At 38.4% G+C, this 25340-nt stretch overlaps 1 long non-coding RNA gene across 2 annotated transcripts; it reads right to left on the reverse strand.

Annotated features, from left to right (window-relative positions):
- Positions 1–1926: 1926 nt before the first annotated feature.
- Positions 1927–25105, reverse strand: LOC103892264 (uncharacterized). Of its 2 annotated transcripts, XR_008512763.2 has the most exons (4): positions 25033–25105; positions 17554–17620; positions 16591–16828; positions 1927–2456 (listed from the first exon to the last, which is right to left on the reverse strand). It is a non-coding gene; the product is annotated as an uncharacterized LOC103892264 (long non-coding RNA). The 2 variants fall into 2 exon arrangements; XR_008512762.2 differs by lacking the exon at positions 17554–17620.
- Positions 25106–25340: the final 235 nt, after the last annotated feature.

The following is a 25340-nucleotide window of genomic DNA, read 5'->3' on the forward strand; positions in this document are numbered from 1 at the left end:
GGTAATTTAATCCATGACCTTTATAGCAAAGAAAGTCATGAAAAATGAGATAGGTAATGAGGTTTAAGTATAGGAAAAGTGGTTCAAGAGGCTGAATTTTGGAACTATGAGTTGAAATGTATTTTAGAATGAGTTAGAAGTAAAAGACCTGTAGATTAGAGTCCTTGATTGTCAAGAGTAAAGGGATCACATTCAAGGCTTGTTAAGGCTTGGTCCAGCTACATTTTCTTTTCTTGAAACATTGAAATTTATTTTTTTCCATATGAAAATCCATTATTTTCTGTACCTCCTGAGGCACAAATAAAAAGGTGTATCTTTTATAACTTTGTTGAAATTTGAAAATACTATGTTTGGGGTTTTCTAATTTCTTCTGCAATTGTTTTTCCAAAAGTTAAGTGGGAAAAAGAGATTTAAGGAGGGAGGGAGGGAGAGAGAGAAGGAGGGAGGGAGAGAAGGAGAGATGGATTTTGCTTTGCTTCTTTGATCAGCAGAAAAAAATGTGACTGCTAGCAACAGCTTTTGGAGAGGGGAACAGGAAGCTAGATGTGCAGAAGCCAGGAGGGGATATGTGGAAATAAATATCTTTCCTGCGAGTGTGGCAGAAAGGTGGGTATGATTGTTGTCCAAAAAATACTAGTAAGCAAGTGGCAGAGAAGCTGATAAACTGACTCAGCACACTCTGAGGTTTGGAATTGTTCTTTTAGAGAACTGATAATGGGAGGTGTTATAAGAGCAGAGAAGAGGAAAGAAATGACCTGTGTATATATTTTTTACTCTCCAAGAATTTTGGTTATGTTTCTTTCTTTAATTATATTTATTTCATAGTAAAATAAAGTTATTTTATCATAAGATAATGTACACCTAGAAATGGATGTAAATGCCAATTAGAACTGTTGATAAGGAATGAAAATATATTAAAGGCTTTGACATGAACACTTTTTAGGTTTAATTATTTTTAAATTAATAAATAGAAAATCCGTGGACATGAGGGCCCTTCCTCTGGCTTGTGCCACACTTCAGAAACATGTCTCACTTGATTTCATCATGGGGAAAAAATCGGTTAGATTAAAAAAAAAATTAGATGAAAGAATAAATACTTGGGAGATTTAAATGAAAAGTTATGAGTTAAAAGTAAGAAGTGAAAATCCATGTACTGCGTCTTGCCATAATTAGAATCTGGGTGCATTTGATGAACTGAAGATTAAATAGTTTCTGGGAACTTTTAAAGCCAGGGGCTTTTCCATATTCCTAGCATGACTCAGCATGGGAAACCTCCAGTCAGTGTAAGCATGCAGGGCATTTTGTGAGCAGAAAAGCCCTGCCAGCTTTTAAGCTTCATGGGAGAAAACAATAAATATGGAAGCCAGCAACTCTCTGAATTAAAGAGAACAAAAAATGTTCTGAAAAGAAAAGGAAGGGGTAGCTCAATAAAGAGAATCTTATTACTGGGAGCTATTTAGTCATGGCAAAAGTTCTAGATCTTTAAGACAAGAGTTGTTGGTATCAATTATGTGAAACGATTAGATACAGATATCTAAAACTATCTGATATAATTGGAATATGAAACCATTTAAACAATGTAATGAAAAGTCAAGAGATTTGGAGCCTCAAAGCCTGAGTTTGAGTACCAGATCTATCACTTGCTTGTTGTTATTGAAGTATAATATACACACAAAAAGCTGCATAAGTGATGGTGCTGTGGCTTTTCACAAAAGACACATATGCATGTAACCAGCATTCACTGAAATTGAGAATCAGGATATTAGCAACATCTCAGAAAGCCCCTATTCACTCCCTTTTTGTTACTGACTCCCAAGGGTAACCAGTCTCCTGATTCCTGATTTCTAACACAGCAGATTCATTTTGGCTGATTCATCATAACTTTATATGAATAGAATCATTCAAGACGTACTCATCTGTACTTAGTTCTTTGGCTCAACATTATGTTTGTGATTTATTCCTGTTGCTGTGTCTAGCTGTAATCTGTTAGTTTTCATTGCCAAATTACATTGTTTGGAATAAATAAACATAATTTATACAAATTACACTTGATGGACATCTGGACTGTTTTTAGGCTTTGGTTATTCTCAGAATAACCAAATACAAGAATGTCACTAAGAACATTCTGTACATTTCTTTTTGTGAACATCTTAATGCACTTCTGATAGTCTACTAGGGCTGACATAATAAAGTTGCAAAGACTATGTAATTTAAACAACAGAAATGATTTTTTTCACTGTTCTAGAGACTGGATGTCCAAGGTTAAGAGGTCAGCAAATTTGGTTTATCCAGAAGCCTCTCTCCTTAGTTGCAGATGCCAGCTTCCCATGGTGTCCTCACACCATCTTGCCTCTGTGTTCTGGTGTCTCTTTCTCTTCTTATAATCACATCATTCCTATTGAATTAGGGCTCCATCCTTTTTACTTCATTTAATCCTGATGACCTTCTTGAGGCCCCTGCCACCAAATAAATACAGTCATATTAGTGGTTAGGATTTCTTTTATTTTACATTATTTTATTTTATCTTTATTATACTTTAAGTTTTAGGGTACATGTGCACAATGTGCAGGTTAGTTACATATGTATACATGTGCCATGCTGGTGTGCTGCACCCATTAACTCATCATTTAGCATTAGGTATGTCTCCTAATGCTATCCCTCCCCACTCCCCCCACCCCACAACAGTCCCCAGAGGGTGATGTTCCCCTTCCATGTGTTCTCATTGTTCAATTCCCACCTATGAGTGACAGCATGCGGTGTTTGGTTTTTTGTCCTTGCGATAGTTTACTGAGAATGATGATTTCCAATTTCATCCATGTCCCTACAAAGGACATGAGCTCATCATTTTTTATGGCTGCATAGTATTCCATGGTGTATACGTGCCACATTTTCTTTCTTTTTTTTTGTTTTCTTGTGTGTTTTCTTTTATTGCTGCTGTGCTCAACTGTTATCAGAAAAAGTTAAGTAACAAAGCCAGCTGAGATCAAGGGCTCATTTTAAAAACAACAACCAGGACAAGCAGTGATCAGGAGATTTATGTATTTATATATGTATTTACAGCCTGCCTTGTTCCAAAAAGGATTTAAGGGGCTGGGTCTAGGCTTTTAGGAGATTGTAGAAACAGTCCAGCCACCCATACTGCACCCACCAGGGTATTATTCAGGGGTCATTTGGCTTCCAAAAGAGGTCACCTGAGACCTAGCATGTACCCTAATTAGCAGAGAAAGTTTGAATCCTTCAACTTGAGTAAGAGTAATTTAGGATGCTTTCATAAGCAAAGATTGAAAGAAATTGTGGTTTTATAAGCAAAGATTGAAAGAAATTTTGGGAAGAACACGGGTTTCAGAGTCAAGAAACCTGGGTTTCTAGTCTTGGGTCTGTCTACTGTCTAACCCTGGGCAAGTCACTTTATCACTCTGATCATTAGTCTTCCCATCTGTAGTGCAGGAGGTCAGATTAAATATTCTTTTTTTTTTTTTTTTTTTTTTTTTACCCAAATGGATTTTTAATTATAGCATTAACAAAGATAAAGCAAAATCACGGAAGTACAAAATAATTACATGCGAGTCTAACAAAATAAACATCATTTGTTCTTAGATTCTATGTACTTCCTCTAAACCTGCTGTTTTCCCAAATATTGGACCTTTTCCTCTTTACTAGTTTTCTTTTTTTTTTTTATTAAGTACTTATTGATGATTCTTGGGTGTTTCTCGGAGAGGGGGATATGGCAGGGTCATAGGATAATAGTGGAGAGAAGGTCAGGAGATAAACACATGAACAAAGGTCTCTGGTTTTCCTAGGCAGAGGTCCCTGCAGCCTTCTGCAGTGTTTGTGCCCCTGGGTACTTGAGATTAGGGAGTGGTGATGACTCTTAAAGAGCATGCTGCCTTCAAGCATCTGTTTAACAAAGCACATCTTGCACCGCCCTTAATCCATTTAACCCTGAGTTGACACAGCACGTTTCAGAGAGCACGGGGCTGGGGAAAGGCCATAGATGAACAGCATCCCAAGGCAGAAGAATTTCTCCTAGTCAGAACAAACTGGAGTCTCCTATGCCCACCTCTTTCTACACAGACACAGCAACAATCTGATCTCTCCTTTCTTTTTCCCACACATCCCCCACTTCTTTTCAACAACACCGCCATCGTCCTCATGGCCCGCTCCGATGGTCGCTGTCTCTTCGGAGCTGTTGGGTACACCTCCCAGACAGGGCGGCTGGGCAGAGGCGCTCCTCACCTCCCAGACAGGGCGGCCGGGCAGAGGCACTCCTCACTTCCCAGATGGGGCGGCCAGGCAGAGGCGCTTCTCACTTCCTCCCAGACATGGTGGCAGCCAGGCAGAGGGGCTCCTCACCTCCCAGACAGGGCGGCCAGGCAGAGGCGCTCCTCACATCCCAGATGATGGGCGGCCAGGTAGAGGCGCTCCTCACCTCCCAGACCGGGCGGCCGGGCAGAGGCGCTCCTCACTTCCCAGATGGGGCGGCAGGGCAGAGGTGCTCCTCATCTCCCAGAAGGGGCGGCAGGGCAGAGGTGCTCCTCATCTCCCAGAAGGGGCGGCAGGGCAGAGGTGCTCCTCATCTCCCAGAAGGGGGGGCCAGGCAGAGGCGCTCCTCACTTTCCAGATGGGGCGGCCAGGTAGAGGCGTTCCTCACTTCCCAGACGGGGCGGCCGGGCAGAGGCGCTCCTCACCGCCCAGACGGAGCGACCTGGCAGAGGCGCTCCTCACTTCCCAGACGGGGCGGCCGGGCAGAGGCGCTCCTCACTTCCCAGACGGGGTGGCCGGGCAGAGGCGCTCCTCACATCCCAGATGACGGGCAGCCGGGCAGAGACGCTCCTCACTTCCTATACGGGATGGCGGCCGGGCAGAGGTGCTCCTCACTTCCCAGACGGGGCGGCCAGGCAGAGACGCTCTTCACTTCCTAGACGGGGTGGTGGAGGGGCAGAGGCTGTAATCTTAGCACTTTAGGAGACCAAGGCAGGCAGTTGGGAGGTGGAGGTTGTAGCCAGCCGAGATCACGCACTGCACTCCAGCCTGAGCAACATTGAGCACTGAGTGAGCGAGACCCCGTCTGCAATCCCAGCACCTCGGGAGGCTGAGGCGGGCAGATCACTGGAGGCCAGGAGCTGGAGACCAGCCTGGTTAACAGGGCGAAACCCCGTCTCCACCAAAAACACAAAAACCAGTCAGGCATGGCGGTGGGCGCCTGCAATCCCAGGCACTAGACAGGCCGAGGCAGGAGAATCACAGGAGCCTGAGACAGGGAGGTTGCAGCGAGCCGAGATCACCGCAGTACAGTCCAGCTTCGGCAACAGAGGGAGACCGAAAAAAGAAGGAGAGGGAGACCGAAGAAAGGAGAGGGAGAGGGAGAGGGAGACCGAAGAAGGGAGGGGAGAGGGAGAGGGAGAGCTGCCACATTTTCTTAATCCAGTCTATCATTGTTGGACATTTGGGTTGGTTACAAGTCTTTGCTATTGTGAATAGTGCTGCAATAAACATACGTGTGCATGTGTCTTTATTGCAGCATGATTTATAGTCCTTTGGGTATATACCCAGTAATGGGATGGCTGGGTCAAATGGTATTTCTAGTTCTAGATCCCTGAGGAATCGCCACACTGACTTCCACAATGGTTGAACTAGTTTACAGTCCCACCAACAGTGTAAAAGTGTTCCTATTTCTCCACATCCTCTCCAGCACCTGTTGTTTCCTGACTTTTTAATGATTGCCATTCTAACTGGTGTGAGATGGTATCTCATTGTGGTTTTGATTTGCATTTCTCTGATAGCCAGTGATAGTGAGCATTTTTTCATGTGTTTTTTGGCTGCATAAATGTCTTCTTTTGAGAAGTGTCTGTTCATGTCCTTCGCCCACTTTTTGATGGGGCTGTTTGTTTTTTTCTTGTAAATTTGTTTGAGTTCATTGTAGATTCTGGATATTAGCCCTTTGTCAGATGAGTAGGTTGTGAAAATTTTCTCGCATTTTGTAGGTTTCCTATTCACTCTGATGGTAGTTTCTTTTGCTGTGCAGAAGCTCTTTAGTTTAATTAGATCCCATTTGTCAATTTTGGCTTTTGTTGCCATTGCTTTTGGTGTTTTAGACATGAAGTCCTTGCCCCTGCCTATGTCCTGAATGGTATTGCCTAGGTTTTCTTCTAGGGTTTTTATGGTTTTAGGTCTAACACGTAAGTCTTTACTCCATCTTGAATTAATTTTTGTATAAGGTGTAAGGAAGGGATCCAGTTTCAGCTTTCTACATATGGCTAGCCAGTTTTCCCAGCACCACTTATTAAATAGGGAATCCTTTCCTCATTGCTTGTTTTTCTCAGGTTTGTCAAAGATCAGATAGTTGTAGATATGCGGCGTTATTTCTGAGGGCTCCGTTCTGTTCCATTGATCTATATCTCTGTTTTGGTACCAGTACCATGCTGTTTTGCTTACTGTAGCCTTGTAGTATAGTTTGAAGTCAGGTAGCATGATGCCTCCAGCTTTGTTCTTTTGGCTTAGGATTGACTTGGCGATGCAGGCTCTTTTTTGTTCCATATGAACTTTAAAGTAGTTTTTTCCAATTCTGTGAAGAAAGTCATTGGTAGCTTGATGGGGATGGCATTGAATCTATAAATTACCTTAGGCAGTATGGCCATTTTCACAATATTGATTCTTCCTACTCATGAGCATGGAATGCTCTTCCATTTCTTTGTATCCTCTTTTATTTCCTTGAGCAGTGGTTTGTAGTTCTCCTTGCAGAGGTCCTTCGCGTCCCTTGTAAGTTGGATTCCTAGGTATTTTATTCTCTTTGAAGCAATTGTGAATGGGAGTTCACTCATGATTTGGCTCTCTGTTTGTCTGTTATTGGTGTATAAGAATGCTTGTGATTTTTGTACATTGATTTTGTATCCTGAGACTTTGCTGAAGTTGCTTATCAGCTTAAGGAGATTTTGGGCTGAGACAATGGGGTTTTCTAGATATACAATCATGTCATCTGCAAACAGGGACAATTTGACTTCCTCTTTTCCTAATTGAATACCCTTTATTTCCTTCTCCTGCCTAATTGCCCTGGCTAGAACTTCCAACACTATGTTGAATAGGAGTGGTGAGAGAGGGCATCCCTGTCTTGTGCCACTTTTCAAAGGGAATGCTTCCAGTTTTTGCCCATTCAGTATGATATTGGCTGTGGATTTGCCATAGATAGCCCTTATTATTTTGAGATACATCCCATCAATACCTAATTTACTGAGAGTTTTTAGCATGAAGGGCTGTTGAATTTTGTCAAAGGCCTTTTCTGCATCTATTGAGATAATCATGTGGTTTTTACTATGAATTTTGGTAGAACACAATTCAGTCTATAATGACATTTATGTGGGTTACATTCTTAAGTAATAAATGCTAAGTCATTGCATTTGAGTACATTCAGGTTTAATAGACACTGAGAGTTTTCCAGATTGGTTGAACTGATTTGCATTGTTGTTGGAAATGCAAATCAGTTCAACCAATCTGGAAAACTGTCATTGTCTAGGGTTCCAGTTACTTCATAATATTGGTAAATATGGCATTGTCTTTCTCATTTTAGCCATTCTGGTGTGCATGTACATGACATATCACTATGATTTAATTAGCATTTCCCTGATGATTACTGAAACTGAATATATTTCATATATTTATTAGTCACTTGGATATCCTCATTTGTAAAATGTCTGTTCAAAATTTTGGCTACTTAAAAAATTTAATTGTCTGCCATTTTCTGATTGATTTGTGGAAGTCTCATAATCCTTGAAATAAAATATTCTTTGTTGAATAGATACCTAGCAAATATCTTCTGCTAGTTGATGTATTTCCTTTTCAGTCCTTAGTCATGTTCTGATTAATATAAGTGATTTTAACAGGGATGTTTAATTTATAACTTTTTCTTTTATGGCTGGTACATTTTTAACCTTATTTAAGTAATCTTTGCTTGGCTTTAAGTTACGAAGATTTTTTATCTTTTAACAACAGCTTTATTATTTTACTGTTACATTTAGAGCTCCCGTACATCTACAACTGAGTTTTGTGTATTGTGTGAGGCTTGGGAAGGGGTCATGATTCACTTTTTCCATGTACAATTCAGCTGACCCCAAATCATTTATGTAAAAAGCCCATCCTTCCTTGCTGCACTGCAGTGTCACCTTTGTCATAAATCAGGTGACAGTTCTAATAATGGGTCAGTTTCTGAGTGTGCTCTTCTTTTTTGCTGGTCTATATTTTTATCCTTGAGTCTATAGCAAACTTTCTTAAATATAATAGCTTTATATGTGACTGGCTTGACTTCTTGTATTAACAGTAATCTTTGTCCAGGGCTATTCTTGGCCTTTTGCATTTTCAAACATGTTTTAAAATTAGCTTATTAATTTCCACAGAAACACCTTCTGGAATTTTGGTTGGGAGGATTACATCAAATTTATAAGTGAGTTTAGGAAGAACTGATATTTTTAAAATATTGAACCTTCCAGTTCTTGAACATGGTATATCTCATTATTTAAATCTTTCTCAATTTCTGTCAGTACATTTTGTAGTTTTCTATGTAGTTGTCTCATACATCTTTCACTAGATTTATTCCTACATATTTTATGATTTTTAAAGTTATTGTAATTTAGCCAAGTGATTTAATTTATTGCCTTCCATACCTCTAAGTATGAGTAGTTTTTGAATTCTGAATAATATTGATCCAAAGATAATCTAGCCAAATCATAATGATCAAGCAGTATCTTCACCCATTCCTTCGTGCATTTCTTTATTGACTAATCATTTATTGCATTCCTCTTGTATGCTGGGTACAGTGCTAGATGCTACGCACACAAAATAAGGCACAAAATAATCATTTATTGCATGCCTCTTGTATGCTGGCTGAACACAGTGCTAGATGCTAGGTGCACAAAATAAGGCGGTCTTTATTCTAAAGGAGGTAACAGTTCGTGGTTAAACAAACAATAACAATACAGGATGACAAATTGAAGAGTTATGACTAATTGGGAAACCCAGAATGATGCTGAATAATAATCAGAATAATTACAGAAGTCATATTAAGGAGTAGCAACAGAAATAGCACAATCACTTCACAAGGGACAATAATAATAAACTGGAACACGAGCAAAATGAAGGATAGTGTGAAGGAAAATAATTTGTTAATATTCTGTTTAAACTTGTAGCACACAACGAGAAACTATAAAAACTTCTCACAGAATCATATCACACCGAATTGGTGCTAAATTAAACTCAAGCAAGAAGGTAGGAGCCTTGGAATACAGTGTGATCTGTGTTGTCTTGATTTAATGGGTTTTTGAGGAGTAGGAGCCATAAACATAAATGCAACAAGTGATCTTCTCCAGGCTGGGGCCACAGAAGAAAGGGCCTGTTTAGGTCACCAGGAGGAGGAATTTATCTGGAAGCAGTGGGATGGGAACTGAGACAAAACCAGCTCCATTATTTATTTACAAGGCTGCTTTAGGAAGTATGGATCCTTTTGTTTTCTAGAAGAACTATAAACAAACTTCTTCTCTGTTTATTTGTATAAAGGATACCATTGCATTTTTGTAAACAAAGTAGACTGTTAGGAATAAAGGATAGTTTGATTTAGGATATGTGTCCATAACATATATTATCTAAGGAGAGTTATGCTGCCTATTGACAGTGGCAAATTCATGATATTAAAGCAAACGTAAGAATGATGAAAATACAGCAGTGAAAGTGCAAGGAATTGAGAAGTGAGGATTTTGAACTTCCACTAGTTCTGAAAAGCATGTCTAATTTAAATTAGAAGTAAATGGATGTAGTAGAAATATCTTTCAACTAGGAAAGAGTCTCAGTTTTTACACATATTTTTAAGCTATTTAGCCTCTCTGGTTTTCAGTTTCTCATATAGAATATATTGCTTTCCTTCCATAGCAACTCACCTAATAATTTCACTCAATAAATATGAGATAAATGAATGAATATATAGGAGATAATGAGTGGGAGAGGGTCTTTATTGGGTCTTCTTAGTTTTAATACTCTCTATATTTTCTTTAAACAATCATATATTCTCCTATGGGTTACATTTTATTTCTGCTATTGACTCCTAAATTATAAATCCATCTCAGATCATTCCTTGAACTCTAGGTATGCATATCTATTTTCTTTTAACTGGACATCTGCAATTGGATACTCCAGCTAAAAATTGACATACCTAATATGAACTCATTGATTTTTGTCTTCTTCCCAACTTGCTCTCCTCCTGTGCCCCTAGTTTAGTTAACGGCATTCAGCAACGGACCTCTTTGCCCAATATACCGTTGATCACAATTTCCCAAAGGGGCTATGTCCTAAATAGCCTGGGAAGCAACCACTTCTCTCTCTATTCATACTCCCACAATCCTTTAAGTCATCGCAAAAATGGCCTGCACAACTCTAGCAGCCTTTCAAACAGGTCTCTGACTTTAGAATATTCTCTTTGAATTGATTGCATTATTTCAGACAGTGATCTTCCTAAAATATAACTCAAATCCCATCACTCTCTGCCTAAAATCATTCAGTGACTCCACATTGCCCCAAGGATAAAGTGCCAACTCCCTAAAGTGGCTTACCATCCTTGTTATACACTCCTGCTTTCCTTTCCAATCTCATTTCTTGAATAAATTCTATCTTCGGCCAGACTGTGCTGCTTTCCTCACCTGTGCTTTATGCTCCACTTTCCTGACCCTGAACATGATGTTCTGCTTGCCTAACTGCTTCCTCCTTCCACCCAGCTCTCACCTCCAGCCTCCACATCTTAGCCTCCTCACCTGACAATATTCTCGCCATCTGTATTATTTCAATGTAGAAATCATCTTTGTAAAGATGTCTTTTCCCTGTGGTTGCTACTATTCCTTTCCTAGCACATTTGTGTGCTGTATTATCTGTTAAATGTCTGAGTCCCCCACTAGATGAAAAATCTTTGTGAGTATGTGAATGTTTACCTGTCTGATTCACTTTCATTGTGTTGTCTAATTGTCTGGTTCAGCATAGATTATTAATAACTATTTATAAAATAAAATCACTCTTGCAATATTAAAATACTATAATAGAATGTTAAATAAAATTATAAGGCTGAGACAACAGTTTAAATTTGACTGGCGTGGGTTGGGGTATAAAGAAAATGAGAGCCTGGGGCACTTCAGAGGCACTTTATGACATCAGAACAAAAAAGTTGTGCTTTTCGTTTGGGATTTTGGGAATGAACCAGAGTACAATCCTTTCACTGCTGCTGCTATAATATAAGCTCTAGGGACATTAAAGAACATTGTGACCTGAAAAAATAGACTTTGGGAAAAGCTCTTAAAATTTGGGGTGTTACACAAGAGGATATGACACGTCTTGCCTAGTGAATAAGGCTCTTCAGAAAACTTCTAAAAAGAGGCTCCATCTGCTTTAGTTGCTTAGAGGAATGCATATTCTCTGAGCACTGTTTTCTCCAAAACATTTTGAGAAATGGGCCTCAGTTTTCTTACTTGTAAAGTGGGTACAGTAGAAAATGTACCTCATCATCTTGTACATGAGGATTCAATAAACCAAAGTAAATAAGCTTTTACAATGGCCTGGCACCTAGTAAATACCAGTTAAGTGTTTGCTTCCTTTATTACCATTGTTATCAATTTGACTCTGAGATAAGAGCTAACACATAAAGTGAGAGGCATTGTTGTGGTACATCTGCAGATGTCATTTGTGTTCTCCAAGTCCTTCCAGAGTTCCTCTGGGGACTGTGCGTAAGAGTCCTGGGGTTGAGTTCCTGCAGTCTGGCCTCAAAATCTGTGGCTCCTGGATGAGTTTCAGCTAACAGTATATCTGAATCTTCCTGTCAATCAAGGATATCTTATATGGGACTGAGCAATTTAGATTTGAAATGCTAAATGTGGAACAAATGTTACCACATCAGATAGGAATGGAAACTGTTCTTTGTGGAGAGATATCAGGATCTGTCTTCCTTGGGAAGATGAGCTGAGAGAGGAATGCAGAGATGTCGCTCTGTGCAGCCACTAGCACTGGCCCCAGTGCCACATTAGTTCTTCAGGGTGAGCTGTAATTGTTGTCCAGTTTCATGAGTTTCAGTCTGTATGCTATTGTGAGAAAATTGTGCTAAAAGCCACTGAGAGACCACACAATGACAGCTGGCACACTGATACACTGTGGGGGTTACTGCTAGAGTTCAAGGCTCTCAGGGATGCTCCAGGGCACAAACCCTCAGCCCGGGGTATTCATCCAGGGAGGTTTGGATCCAATTCGCATAAATCCCAGTGTGGTAGCAAGGAATTTCCTGCCTCCTACTGCTTCAGGACACCTGCTCCCCATTTTTAGAAGGCTTTCACGGCCCTTTTGGGACATTCCCAGGGCAGGTGGGTAGGAGGTGGTGGCCGTGGGGGCTGGGCATCCATCAGACCTGGGATGGAGTGGTGCCTCACCTGGATCTGTGCATCTCAAAGTGGTACCCAAGGCTGGGCCAAAAGGAAATGAGTGTATGTGGCTTGTACTTTGACCAGTGTCCTGCTCCTTGCCTTCCTACCCCTGCACACGGTGTGAAAAGGAGTGGCGTTCTCCCAGACACAGACCAACTTTGGAAATTGGGATTGTGGTACTTTCTGAAAGTGTGCAGCATTTTAACCTCGAGTGTGTAAGTCTAAGTATTGTAAAACATGTTTTTATATTTTAAAAGCTCTTAAAGGTAATTTTATTTTATTGAACATCAGAAACTATCTACATATTCATAAAGAAAGCTTGATTAAAAGATAGTATGTCCAGAGCGCCGGAAATTTTAGTGTAGTTACACTCATTTGGAATCAGCCTATTAGATATCTCTTTGACACTAACAGTAACACTTACCATATTCATAATTACTAAGAAATTCTAAGGAAAGTGTATGTATGCACATACACATCATATACATATTCAGAATATACGTGTATATAGATTATATACAATAAATATATATGTCTGTTACCTGTCTTTTTTTCTATAAAAAAGTATTTTATTCATGCCTAGTATTAACTCCCAGGCAAAGCATGTATTTAAGGATTAGGCTAATGTTTAAAGGTTTTTGAGAAGGCTACAACCCTGAAATATCTGATTAGAAAATAAAATTGGTGGTTCTGCAGTTAGCCTTTGGCTTTATTTCAGTATTGGTTAGTGTTCTAATGCTTGCTGAGTTTGAAAACTTACCTGAAAGTACATCCCTTATTGATCAGTAAATTTATTTGTATGTTATTGTTGCAGCTGTTAAATGAGAAATTTAATTTTCTCTCCTTAATTCAGTTTGGCTTTCTGACATGTTGCTCTTCTCTCCTTGAAGCAAGTGCTGTTTGCCCATTTTCCTTACTCCAGTGCCTGTCACATAAAAGGGCTTAGTACATATTTCCTGAAGTAATGACTTATCAGATGCATGGTCAGTGCCCCTAAATCTTGCTTCTCAGTGTTAGTTTGGAGCCTGAGAAAGAATGGCAGCTTTGGAAAAGTAAATTTAAAAGTCAGAAATCATTAAAATGCACAAAAATATCCCAAAGTAAGGTTTTCATGTGATTCTACCACAGGGCTTATTGATCTTTTCTCATCTTTAGGCTTTGTTTCTAGGTGCCCAACAGAAGCTACCAAAACTTTAATGGTTGCTAACTCCCACTTTTTCATTATACTCTTACTAAGTTGAAAAGTCCCCTCCTCTTAGAAACAGAAATGACTGTGCTATATATTGGAATTTCCAAAAGCCACCAGACACCAATGATACACCACAGATGGGTGTCCATGAGAGTAGAATTAGAACTACTCCCCTCAATGTGGCTGCTGTGTCATTACTAGTGTACCGCAACCCCTGCCAAGGCAGGACAGGGGGACGATGAGTGCCAGCTGGATTCCAGTCCACTCCCCAGACTGAATGATAAGGCTCTACCACCGGGAATGGATCATGTCTGTTCAAGGCCACAGTGGACACTGTCCTCTTCTGTCATTGTAGCTACAGCATCCAAACTCCCCAGATCCCTAAGAAACTCAAAAGAACATGAGCAGAACATCACAACAATGGGTGCACACAACTCTGATAAAACATGTACATTTAAGGGTCTCTATTCTCTCTAATAGGTTAATTCAGGTGGCATGATAACAAAACTGCCATCTACAGTTTGGGACAGGTAGGGATGAAAGAGGATGGTGGAATGGGATCTTTTCTGCATCTATTGAGATAATCATGTGGTTTTTGTCTTTGGTTCTGTTTATATGCTGGATTACATTTATTGATTTGCGTATATTGAACCAGCCTTGCATCCCAGGGATGAAGCCCACTTGATCATGGTGGATAAGCTTTTTGATGTGCTGCTGGATTTGGTTTGCCAGTATTTTATTGAGGATTCATCAATGTTCATCAAGGATATTGGTCTAAAATTCTCTTTTTTGGTTGTGTCTCTGCCCAGCTTTGGTATCAGGATGATGCTGGCCTCATAAAATGAGTTAGGGAGGATTCCCTCTTTTTCTATTGATTGGAATAGTTTCAGAAGGAATGGTACCAGTTCCTCTTTGTACCTCTGGTAGAATTCGGCTGTGAATCCATCTGGTCCTGGACTCTTTTTGGTTGGTAAGCTATTGATTATTGCCACAATTTCAGATCCTGTTATTGGTCTATTCAGAGGTTCAACTTCTTCCTGGTTTAGTCTTGGGAGAGTGTATGTGTCGAGGAATTTATCCATTTCTTCTAGATTTTCTAGTTTATTTGCGTAGAGGTGTTTGTAGTATTCTCTGATGGTAGTTTGTATTTCTTTGGGATCGGTGGTGATATCCCCTTTATCATTTTTTATTGCGTCTATTTGATTCTTCTCTCTTTTTTTCTTTATTAGTCTTGATAGCGGTCTATCAATTTTGTTGATCCTTTCAAAAAACCAGCTCCTGGATTCATTAATTTTTTTGAAGGGTTTTTTGTCTCTATTTCCTTCAGTTCTGCTCTGATTTTAGTTATTTCTTGCCTTCTGCTAGCTTTTGAATGTGTTTGCTCTTGCTTTTCTAGTTCTTTTAATTGTGATGTTAGGGTGTCAATTTTTGATCTTTCCTCCTTTCTCTTGTGGGCATTTAGTGCTATAAATTTCCCTCTACACACTGCTTTGAATGTGTCCCAGAGATTCTGGTATGTTGTGTCTTTGTTCTCGTTGGTTTCAAAGAACATCTTTATTTCTGCCTTCATTTTGTTACGTACACAGTAGTCATTCAGGAGCGGGTTGTTCAGTTTCCATGTAGTTGAGCGGTTTTGAGTGAGTTTCTTAATCCTGAGTTCTAGTTTGATTGCACTGTGGTCTGAGAGACAGTTTGTTATAATTTCTGTTCTTTCACATTTGCTGAGGAGGGCTTTACTTCCAACTATGTGGTCAATTTTGGAATAGGTGTGGTGTGGTGCTGAAAATAATGTATATTCTGTTGATTTGGGGTGGAGAGTTCTGTAGATGTCTATTAGGTCCGCTTAGTGCAGAGCTGAGTTCAATTCCTGGGTATCCTTGTTAACTTTCTGTCTCGTTGATCTGTCTAATGTTGACAGTGGGGTGTTAAAGTCTCCCATTATTATTGTGTGGGAGTCTAAGTCTCTTTGTAGGTCACTCAGGACTTGCTTTATGAATCTGGGTGCTCCTGTACTGGGTGCATATATATTTAGGATAGTTAGCTCTTCTTGTTGAATTGATCCCTTTACCATTATGTAATGGCCTTCTTTGTCTCTTTTGATCTTTGTTGGTTTAAAGTCTGTTTTATCAGAGACTAGGATTGCAACCCCTGCCTTTTTTTTTTTCCATTTGCTTGGTAGATCTTCCTCCATCCCTTTATTTTGAGCCTGTGTGTGTCTCTGCACATGAAATGGGTTTCCTGAATACAGCACACTGATGGGTCTTGACTCTTTATCCAATTTGCCAGTCTATGTCTTTTAATTGGAGCATTTAGTCCATTTACATTTAAAGTTAATATTGTTATGTGTGAATTTGATCCTGCCATTATGATGTTAGCTGGTTATTTTGCTCGTTAGTTGATGCAGTTTCTTCCTAGTCTCGATGGTCTTTACATTTTGGCATGATTTTGCAGCAGCTGGTACCAGTTGTGCCTTTCCATGTTTCGTGCTTCCTTCAGGATCTTTTCAAATTTATCCAGTGGGGTAAATGGAGGATCGTTTGTTTCATGGTAGCTACATAAAGTAACTATAGAAGATTATTTTCAGAGAAAAACAAAACAAAACAAAAGCCACTACTAGTCATGCCTATTACGCCTGAAATGTCATTGTCTATTTATATACTTGCAAAGGCTATTATCTGCTGAATTTAAACTGTAAAAACATCAGAAAAACTAGATAATGGTCTATGTATTGGAAATATTTGTAACAGTTTCTTACATTCATAACATCAGAGCACAAACATATTCCCCTCTCCTTTTCTTTTTCTCTTTTGAATTTTCAGTAGAAGGGAATGACAATAATAGGTATAACTTTTATTGGATTATGCTTTAATTTAGATCACTGAATTATGTATACCTATAGCACCCAAAATGCTACTAAAGTCAAGTCTCTACATTTAAATAATAAATAAGTAATCCGGTTTTACTCACATCCATCTTCCATGATGGTCCAACTAGACACTCCCCCATTGTGACTGTTGATAGAAAATTCTTCCATGTTTGGAGAAACCACAGTTACTAATTAGTTTTAGCTGTAAGAACTCTTTCCTCCTTCTCATCAAGCCTAGGCAAGTTTCCCCAAACAATATTTTTTCCCATTTGTCTCCACTCAGAAGTTCTTAATCTCTTCAGGTAACAGGGAAAATGCAGGAGTCTCCTTTGTACATCACTTGAAATAAATAAAAAAATTATCCAAAACTCATATCAGTACAGGAGTGACTGTTATAAAGAGAAAGAAGCAAATTATGGTGACTAGAAATGAGAACTTGGATTTTTCTTATTTTTCAGTGTGAAATTCTGAGCTTACAACCTGCAAAATCCTGTTATAAAAGTAAGATAACTGCCATATAAAAACTGAAAATCATGCAAATATTTATGTGTGATCCCACTAGTTCACTCCATAATTTTTCTGGAGTGTAAAAAACATTTATGATTTTAAAAATCACATCCAATAAAAAAAACAGAGTCATAAAATAAAAGAAGAGGAACACAGGCTCTGCACTGCACTGAAACATTTTGAAAAATAAAATGAAGAACCATTGCTTTAGAGCAAAAATATGATCTCATTAACAAGGTAGGAAAATGAGCAATTGCCTTTTAAAAGGCCGTAGATATACTAGCACAGTGGTTGTGAGAATAGATGTTGAGCCTAACTGTTTGGTTTCAAAATCTGACTTTTCCACAGAGTTCTTCATGTAATATTGGTCAGGTTGCTTCATTTTCCTTATCTGTTAAATGGTGATACTCATGGTACCTACTTTATCTTGTTATTATGACACTTTGAGGAGTTAATAATGGGAAGTACATAGAAAAGAGCATAGAATAATGATGTTTGGTAAGATTAAGTTATTGTTTCTATTCTTCAATTTCGAATATTTCAAAAGAAATACTGACCTGCACTGAAGAATAATTGACTTCCTCATTCTTCAAAGCTTCATTAAATATGACAAATAGTTGATTCCTTTTTCAGTTGGGAAACCAAATTCAGTCAGTCTCTTAGAATATTACTATAAATTGTTTCTGAATTAAAACTCATCCCAAACAAATAAGGAGATACTTTTCTGTGATTTATGCTATAATTTGGAAGAGGGGTACTGTTGTGCCAGGAGTTGAAAACCGTACTGAGAAAGTCTATTCATGCTGACGGCAAATATTACCAGTGGGAGGAAAATCGAGTGTGTCCAATTTCATCACTGATAAATCTAGAATGATAACAGATCTGCATTGAGGGCAAGGTCTAGGAATGCTTTTCTTATACGCAGAATGTTTTTGCTTAATTTCATGCTCTACAGTTTGAAGGTCATTTCTTGTAAAATTATAATAACTGATGAGGCAGCCAGTGTCCCGCCCTAGAGATTTCTATCTTATTGTATAAGATAAAACTAAGGTTTCCTTTCAAGTTAAATAAGGATTATAATCTTCTTTGTGCAAGGGAAAAAAAAAAGAGTATTCTTACTAGATCACCTTGGTAAGATTTGTGATTGTTTATCCTACAAAATATTTAAGTTTTGAAATTATTTCCTTTTTCCTCCAGGAGAGTATAAAGTTTTCCCTTGTGATTATTTGTTTTTCTTCAAATCATATTACCCCATATTTATCACAGCCATGGTCTCTATGTCAACGAGAGAAGATGCCATGTATCTCTTAATTTAGCAGGACTTTTTGTTCGGGTTTCCAGATAAAGCACAATACAAGTTTTAAGTATAAAGAGAACAGGCTGTTTCCCACAAAGCACACTGATGTTCATAGGATGAGAAACTGGGCCCCCGTGGTGTTTGATAAGAAAGGAGTTCCTAGCATAAAGATATTTTTAGCACAACTAATAAAACATCAGTTCCATCTGCATTTCCTTAACATGTTGTGCTAAATTCTCCCTCCAACATTCCAGGATTAGTTTATTACCCAAAGTGACAGGGAAAATCACTTTAGATTTTTCTGTCACCATAGGAAAAAATGAAAAGCTGTTATTATTATATTAACATATGTTTCTCTTTCTTTATCAAATACACAACAGCATTTGGGTCTCTACTAAAAATTATCACACACTTTAAATGATGAACTGAGCCTCTTGAAATTTTTTGTTTATTTTGGGACTATAACATCAATATGTTTAAATCAAATATTTATTTCTATCTCTGTTTCAGACATGACTCCTAATAACTGAAAAAATAGAAGTTTATGTTTACTTCTCTACATCTCTTTGCCTAAACACTTAACTAACAATTAGCTGTTGACTTCTTCATTCACTGAGATCTTAGTTAAAAGAGTATATATGTGTGTGTGTATGTATGTATGTATACACATACACACATATATATACTATTATTATATACTATATATAATAGTGTATATATATACACACACACACACACACATACATGCACAGAGAGAGAACATTAAAACATAATGAAAAGTGATATTTCAAAAGATCTGTTAAGCGAAATCTTGGTCAAAATATAAGCTAGTTGCCAATATATAGAAAGGTTTATTATACTATAATTAGTTTTGAACATGATTTGTAATATCTCTCCCTCTTCCATGCATGTAATTTTGATTTAATACCAGGTTGATAATTGCCTGGCCAAAATTAGATTTCTTATTCATATAAAGGTAGAGATCAAATTTACATATCAGTAATGCAAATGGGAAAAAATTATTTGGGGTAATTTATTTTGATTGGAACTATTTGTATCACTGCTCAATAAATCTATTATTTGATTTTATTTCTAAGGCATTATTAAAGAGATTTGTCAAAAAATACATTTATATATGTGTTTATATATGTATACACATATACACACTACATAATAAAATAGAAGTTGGAGATATATATGCACGTGTATATGAGTGTGTGTGTGGTGGTATATAGGACTACATAACAGAATGTTTTTCTAAAGTTAGGAATTTAAAGAGTGAATATCATACTAGGCCACATCTTTTGAACTGTAAAAAAAAATCACTGAATTTTACAGATTTAAGGTTTTAAGCTTAAAATTTTAGTTGCATTTTTAAAAACTTGAAAGCAGTTGACAAACTGGTTTCAAAAAGAAAAGTTAATATTGCAAAAGTAAAATTACTCATAAAGCTAAATCTAGACAAGATAGAAATAAATTTTTAAACATTTAAAATCCAAGTTTATTTTTAAAACACGTATGTTTTACATTAGAAGGTGTAGCCGTACCAATCATCTTTTCCTCTAAAATATTCAGAGTACATTTTTAGAACATTGTAGCAACACTTAAATGCCAGTGGTTCATTATTTTAAAAGTGTTGCCCCTTTTAACAAATGCATGATTAATATTGAAGTATAGCTTTTATTCTGTTTTTAAGGCTTCAGACATAAAGTCTGTTTTATGGTTTATAAACTAATAGGAGACATAGTGACTTCTTTCATTGCTAGGAAGATTTTAAATGTTCTTTTTGGGAGGCATAGGGATTAATTTTTTTTTTTTCCTGCTTGAGAAATGTTACCTTCTGAGAAAAAAGCAAGGCACTTTTTCTACTGTTGTGATTCCTTAAAATAGTTTTCTTCCCTTTTGTTTTGTTTATAATACCCTTCCCAGCTCCCTTGGTCATCTGAGCATGGCTGATCACTTCACGTCTCTTTTTTTGATTCATGAATACAGAATTGTAACTTTATATTAAAATGAAGAACATATTTAGTTCTCAAGAATAAGCTCATCCTGGGAACATATTGACATGTTGGCAGATGTATTAAACCAGAAAAAGAACATAGGAGGGACGTGGCCCTCCTTGTGAACAACACTCTCGTGGTTGAGTCCTTACCGAGGGTTAGGAAAACATCCTGGTATATACATTTGAAGCTTATTGGTTTCCTGAGCTAAGATTAGGGATTAGGACAAGAGGTGTGGCTGGAATCTCTTCCTGAAGATTGTGATTCTGGGACTCAGAGGAGTCAAGACCAAGGTTCCCACAGCAGAGCCAGAAAAATAAATAAATAATAATTAGGCCTACACCTCTGACATTTGACCACCCCCTTGGGTATTGTATTTTGGTCCTAATATATTTTGTTTTCCTAGTTTAGGCTGGAACTGTGTAGAGGATTGAGCAAACACTTTGTTCTTACCAAATACATATATATTTTTGGACTGTACAAATACTAAATAAGAATAACCATATACTTTTTTTTTTTTGAGATGGAGTTTCACTCTTGTTGCCCAGGCTGGAGTGCAACGGCACGATCTTGGCTCACCGCAACCTCCACCTCCCAAGTTCAAGCGATTCTCCTGCCTCAGCCTCCCGAGTAGGTGGGATTACAGGCATGCGCCACCATGCCTAGCTAATTTTGTATCTTTAGCAGAGACGGAGTTTCTCCCTGTTGGTCAGGCTGGTCTCAAACTCCCAACCTCAGGACATCTGCCTGCCTCGGCTTCCCAAGGTGTTGGGATTACAGGAGTGAGCCAGCACACCTGGCATGTAGTCCACCAAGGAGGTTTTGAGCCTCTCTCTTGTTAGACAACCTATCAGGCAATATTTTCTTATAAATTACTTCAATAATGATTACTCTTGAATCATTAACTTTGTACATTTTTTCCAGACGAGGATTTGTGCTAAAGCTTCATTTAACTATTTTGGGGAGCTTGTTATCACAAAAGAGTCAGGACAGGCTTAAAATCAGCCAGAAGTTTATCTATTCAATTCAATAAAACAAAAGAGGTACCTATGGTATGCTAGGCTGGATAGCAGCTGCTGGAAGGTTTAGAAATGTATTGCAGTCTCTTATTTCTTTCTGTCCTGAATTTCGACTTATTTCAAAAATAAAAATAGCCACACTGTTGAAGACAATATGACGGAGACTTTGGAATCAGGCAGATCTGTCCCAAGTCCGTGACTACCAGTCATGCAACCTCAGACCATCATCCAGTCAGAGCCTGGGCTCCTGTAAATGAGTGTGGTCACCACTCACTCACGTGCTGCAGGGTTGTGACACATGCCAACACACAGTAGGGGACATGGGCTAAACATCTGAAAAATGGAAAATGCTCTTATTCTAAAGGCCAGACCAATGTCTACATTCCAAAATAGTAGCATTTTAACCTATCTATACATTTTGAATTGTGAAAGAATTCATTGCTTCTTAAAAATATAGTTGACATTCTAAGCAGAGCTGAGTGTTGACTAAAATAAACTGGGCTAGTAGTTATCATAGAAATGTTGATAAGATTACCTGGTATTCATTATACTTAAAAGCAAGACTGGTCCTACCTAGGTAGAAGTGACAAGCTACTTCAGTCTGTTTTTCCCACCTTCATACCTCCCATTCATCTTCCTTTCATCATTCACACAGTTACTGCCCAGAAGCTTCTTTCTCTGCCTTGACATTGTTAGGTGGCCTATTTCAGTAAAAAGCAGTCTCTCTGAAGTGTTGGCTGGTACTATTTAAAACTCTGTTAGCTCACTTGATGCTCTGCATTTTAATAGGAGTCTCTTGAACACACGGGAGTTTTATGTATTTTTGTTTTTTTCTTTTTTTTTTTTTTTTTTGAGACAGAGTCTCACTCTGTCACCCAGGCTGGAGTGCAGTGGTGCACTCTCGGCTCACTGTGACCTCTGACTCCTGGGTTCAAGCGATTCTCTTGCCTTAGCCTCCCAAGTAGCTGGGATTACAGGCATCTGCCACCATGCCTGGCTAATTTTGTATTCTGGGTAGAGACGGGGTTTTCACCATGTTGACCAGGCTGGTCTTGAACTCCTGAACTCAGGTGATCCGCCCACCTTGGCCTCCCAAAGTGCTGGGATTACAAGCGTGAGCCAACATGCCCAGCCCACACAGGAGTTTTAAACCCAGGAGAATTGTGCTGTCTTGTGAGGCAGACTGTCTTCTCTGTAGCTACTCTCTCTGTCTCAGAAAGCTCATCAATTCTTATGACATTAACTTTTATTTTTATTGTTATTATCCTTAAAAATATAGGTCAAAGCTGTCTGTCTCTTTCTCCCAAGTTTTGGTACTGCAATTTCTTAATGGACATTTCAGCTCAACAGATATTTGTGAGGCATCTCTTATTACATGTGAGACGAGGATCAATACTTTACATGTATTTAAAATAGACACCAAGTTTATGTACCTGCGAAGAAATCTTTTTGTTTTCTTCTCCATAATCAATTTGTACTATGATTTGTCACCAAGTCCTATCAATTCTTCTTTTAAAGAATTGCCATCACCTTACACTTAGAAGATACATTAACTAGTTATCTTAAAAACAAGGATTATAAATCATTCTACTATAAAGACACATGCACACACACATCTTTATTGCAGCATTATTCACTATAGCAAAGACATGGAACCAACCCAAATGCTCATCAATGATAGACTGGATAAACAAAATGTGGCACATATACACCATGGAATACTATGCAGCCATAAAAAAGAATGAGTTCATGTCTTTTGCAGGGACATGGATGAAGCTGGAAACCATCATTCTCAGCAAACTAACACAGGAGCAGAAAACCAAACACCACATGTTCTCACTCATAAGTGGCAGTTGAACAATAAGAACCCTTGGACCCAGGGACGGGAACATCACACACTGGGGCCTGTCAGGGGCTGGGGAGCAAGGGGAGGGAGAGCACTAGGACAAATACCTAATGCATGAGCAGCTTAAAACCTAGATGATGGGTTGATAGGTGCAGCAAACCACCAAGGCACATGTGTCCCAGAAAAAGTATAATAAATAAAAACAAACAAAAATACAAGAATCTTCCAGCTCTCATGTGATCCCTATGGCAAGTGCAAACTGATCCCCTTCCCTTCACCTCCTCACTTCACCTCAGTGGCACTGAGCTCTGCCACTATATAGCTCTGTGACTTTGAACAATGCATCGGTTTATTTATCCACAAAATATAACGAACAATACCTGCCCTGCCTTCCTTGCAGGATTATTGTAATGATTAGTCAAAATGGTGCATAGGAAATCATTTTACATAGTAAATATTTATAATATACTGTTAGGAATAGTATTCTTGTTTTGTACCTCATCTTGATGTGAATGAGACATAGTTCAAATCTTGAATCCTCCATGTATTAGTCATGTGAACATTAGGTTACTTATTTAAACTCTCAGAACCGCTACATTCTCATTTGTGAAATGGAGATGTGAACCTTCATGCAGCCTGGTGTAAGGACTAGATGGAGAAAACATTGATGGAAGTACGAAGGACTGTGCCTAATGCCAACTTGCATGCCATAATGTTAGTTTTTTCTTTGTGTTCTAATTGGTTCAATGCTTTTTGTCTTTACCAGTCTTTCTTAATCTTACCTGCAGTATTTTATTTCTATTTTTTTGGACAAACTTTGTATTTTCTAGGCAGATTGATGAGTGTGTGCATTTTCTGTGGCTGCTATAACAAATTACCACAAACTTAATGGCTTAAAACAATGCAAATGTATTTTCTTACAGTTTTGAAAGTCTGAAGTTCAAAATCAGTCTCACTGGGCTAACATCAAGGTGTCTGTTTCTTCTGGAGGCTCAGGGGAAGCCCATTTCCTTGCCTTTTCTAGCTTCTAGGGGCTGCCTGCATTCCTCAGCTAGTGGCCCCTTCCTCACCATACTCCAATCTTAAGCTTTTGTCATCACATCTACTACTCACTCTGATCTCCTGTTCCCTTTTAAAGGATTCTTGTGATTACATTATTAGGATCATCTGGATAACCCAGGATACTCTACCCATCTCATGATCCTTAAGCACATCTATAAAGTCTATTTTGCTATATAAAGTAAAATTCACAGGTTGTGGAATTAGGATATGGGCATCTTTTGGGGACTGTTATTCAGTATACCACAGTCAGTTACCTGAAATTCCCACAGACTTCTTATGGTCATGGTTATCTTTTACCCTTTACCCATTTACATTTTCCTTCCTCAAATTTTTCCTTTTTTTTGGTCTAAATTCTACTCAATCTCTTTGAGGCATACCATTAAGTCTGTAGATCTCCATCTGTTGAAGTTGGAATATAGATCAATGCTTAATTATGTGATTTTTTCCCAATGTTTACTATTTCTTACTAAATTTCAGCTTCTCTCATTCAGCAACATATCTTTTTGTTTATTTTTAAGTCACACAACATACTTTCATTTATACATTCATTCACCAACGTGTTCTCAAGCATCTAATAAAAGCCAGGCCTTATATTCAGTGCAGGAGATACAAAGCTGAGTGAGCATAGCACAGTCCTCATCTTTTGAGAACTCATCAAGTGGTGGAAGTGTGGTAGAGACAGTAAAGCTCATATTCCCCCAAAGTTCCCAACTTCCTTACCAGTAGGGAGGCTAATATGATATGATATGGTCATGAAATGTGGGCAATATTGATATTGTGCCTTCTCTGGGATGAAGCAGTGAAACACTTACATGTAGTTCTTTGGTTGCTCTTTGCCACTGGGAGCAGCTGCAAGATGGTGGAACTTCCAACAGCCTGAGGTTCTGAGAGACCACGTGCAACAAAGCCTCCTGCAAATTCACATGGGACATGGAATGTGAAAGAAGAAAAGCTTTGCTGTGGCAAGTCACATGAAATTTAGGAGTTATTTATTACCCCCCGGTCAATCCTACCCAATACCAAAAAAGAAATCTGTGATCCTGTATCATAGGCATAGCATGATACCATATACTAATATTTGGAAGTAGAAAACTGTTCCAAATGAGAACAGAGGGAGTAC

The sequence above is a fragment of the Pongo abelii genome, chromosome 14 (assembly GCF_028885655.2).
Source record: "Pongo abelii isolate AG06213 chromosome 14, NHGRI_mPonAbe1-v2.0_pri, whole genome shotgun sequence".
Lineage (NCBI taxonomy): Eukaryota > Metazoa > Chordata > Mammalia > Primates > Hominidae > Pongo > Pongo abelii.